The sequence below is a fragment of the Sinocyclocheilus grahami genome, unplaced genomic scaffold (assembly GCF_001515645.1).
Source record: "Sinocyclocheilus grahami isolate Dianchi unplaced genomic scaffold, SAMN03320097.WGS_v1.1 scaffold1943.1, whole genome shotgun sequence".
NCBI lineage: Eukaryota > Metazoa > Chordata > Actinopteri > Cypriniformes > Cyprinidae > Sinocyclocheilus > Sinocyclocheilus grahami.
The window spans coordinates 26656-29438 of NW_015507122.1; positions in this window are offsets into that span (position 1 = coordinate 26656).

Genomic DNA, 2783 nt, shown 5'->3' on the forward strand with positions numbered 1-2783 from the left:
AATACCAAAGCATAATTTTATGACTCATTACTGGCGAATGATGATCAAATTTGGCACACTGTCTAAATTTTGGTGCATGAGATTTGAGGGAAAGCATGGTCCTCTAAGAAGCCAAGCGCAAGTTGTATGCAATTTTGTAAATATAAGTAAGACGTTAGCCTACAAGAGTCAGGTTCAGACTATGTTTCATTGGAAATTGGGCAGTCCATTAACAGAAAAAATTACTGTCCCAAATGTTTTTCCAGTCATGGTTGGATCTTTGGAAAAAGGTGTTCTGTTTGTTGAAAGCATGAAAGACTTTGGCTATGAACTTGACACATGTAGTACTGTTCATGTTTCTCACTCTGTTAGTGTGTTCGGTCAGACTTTTCAAACTGGTTGTGTACTTGCTTTAAACCGTGACTTAAGAGAAGAGCGTCTCTTTGGTGAAGTTTTACACATAGTTCCACAATGTGAAAAATAAATTGTTTTAGTTTTTCTTAGAGTTTTATCGCAAATGTATTTTCACCCACTCTTATATGCTTATGCAGTCCAAAGAACAAATGAATACAAAGTGATTAATTTGAGCAATGCTGCTGATGTAAAACCACTTCACATGATTTCCTACAAAGAAAACCTTTTTGTAAATCCAAGATATAAAATTGTTTAAAAATGTCTTTATGAAATTCAAATGACATGTGAATGTTGACTTTGTGAAAATGTAGCAGTCAAGTTTTAATAAATATATATTTTTTAAAAAGTGCTTTTTTTATATATTGCATTCATTTTAACTGGTCAAAAATACCACATTTCAAGAACACAAATTGTGTGATTAATGACACATTAGTGTGTTAAATATTTTAACACACTCCCTGTGTTAAGAAGAATAACACACTGGTTGAGTTAAAAGTAACACAAAATGTGTTGTCCTTAACTAGACACACAGGTGTGTTAAGATATAACACGGGTTGTGTTGTTTTTAACACATCCTTTTTAAGAGTGTAGAAGTGCAAGACAGTTTACATTTTACTGTGTGCATACTGTAGTTTTTTTTCTTATCTAAAGTTTATTGGAAAACCTGTTGTGAGTTGATTATTTCATCAATAATTTTCTAATTGTGTTTAATGATTCCAGTGTCTGTACTTTTCTCTCTAGTCTATTACAATGGTGGGTAATTATAATCAGTAATTATGTCCCCACTGGATGCAACAAATGCGTCGTTTGTAATGGGTTTTAATGTTTTGTCTCGTCGCTCCGGGACACGGCATCAACAGTATGTGAGGGGCGTAACATTTCCGTAACACGCTTGAGGTATTCGGGCAATCACAACGCACTGGATAGCTGGCCAATCACAGCACACCTCGCTTTTTCAGACCGATGAGCTTTGTAAAAATCGACGCGTTTCAGAAAGGCGGGGCATAGAGGAGAAACAATAATGTACAGTATGTGGAAAATAATGTGTTTTTTAAACCGCATAAACACATTTCATTACACCAAATAATGTTCATTTAGCAGCGGTTCTTCTAGAACACCTTTGTCTAGACCCCGATAGCTAATCTAGCTTCGTACAATTTAATTAATTCTGAAATCATATACATGGTTACCGTAACTGAGTACAACTTAAACTAAGGTCAAGCGGTTAGTCAGAAACCTATAATCTCACCTGATGCGCCCCGTGCTTCATCTAAACCTGAGATTTAGTATGCACTTAACCCTGGTCGCAGATTTGTGGAAACATAAGCCTTCACTTAATCTACTTGAGAAAATATCTTCAGAGTAATCAGAATTAATTCAAACATAACAATTTATTAATCAGGTAATCAACATAATAATTCAAAGTCCAATCAAACAATAGAAAACAATTAATCAATCATACAAAACAGTCAGTAATACCGAAATAAGAGAATATATAAATGTTACCTGATAATGAGGACTACGCACAACAGATGTGCGGGAGATCTGCCTACAGATTCCCTGAGCTCTTTGTCACTCTCCCTTAAATATCCAGAAGAACCCCATAGATACCAAATGGTATTGTCTGTTTATTGCAGCGTTTTAGCATATCTCTTTAGGGGGTTTCAAGTGAATTATCTTGATTTCTGTGGGAGGCTGTACCTCATTTACATACAGAAGGTAATTTGTGTGAAAGACCTGGGAGTAGTCTACTTTCAATATTTATGGCTACCTGTTCTATTGTTAAGAGAATGAGACCCCTTTACCAGACACACAGAGACCTTTCAAACGACATCAAACATGAATTGTTGCATTGTAATAAACTCTGATTAAGAAAGGTGGTTTTGGTGATCTCTGCAGTGTCTTGTGTTCAGAAGGAAATTAGTGGAGAGAGGGGAAGAGTGAAGGTGTGGAGCTTTTGTTTCTCTCAGTTGGGTGTATTGCTTTAGGCTTGCGAGACAGAGTTCAGATGTTGATTCTCGTGAGAGTTCCTTGTTTTTTCAGACTGTGACCTTCTTCTTGATCCAGCCAAATGACATCAATAATCTTACAGTGGTCTGGCCAGACTCAAATAATCTCCGTGAAGACGCATGAAAACCCACATGGAATTTTGATAAAAAGAAATAAATTAAAAATCAGTTCCAAGCATCATGAATGGAGGAAAGCAGGCTTCAGCAAAATATGGAGAGAGGCTCAATGAAAACCTAGTCCAGAGCATTCAAAACCCCAGACAGGGCAAAAGGTTCATCTTTTGAACCTTCAACACACCTTCAACGAGCTAAAGGGTGGCTTATGAAAAACTCTTGTGAATGTCTTTGAGTGGCTCAGCCAGAGCTTGCGCTTGAACCCAA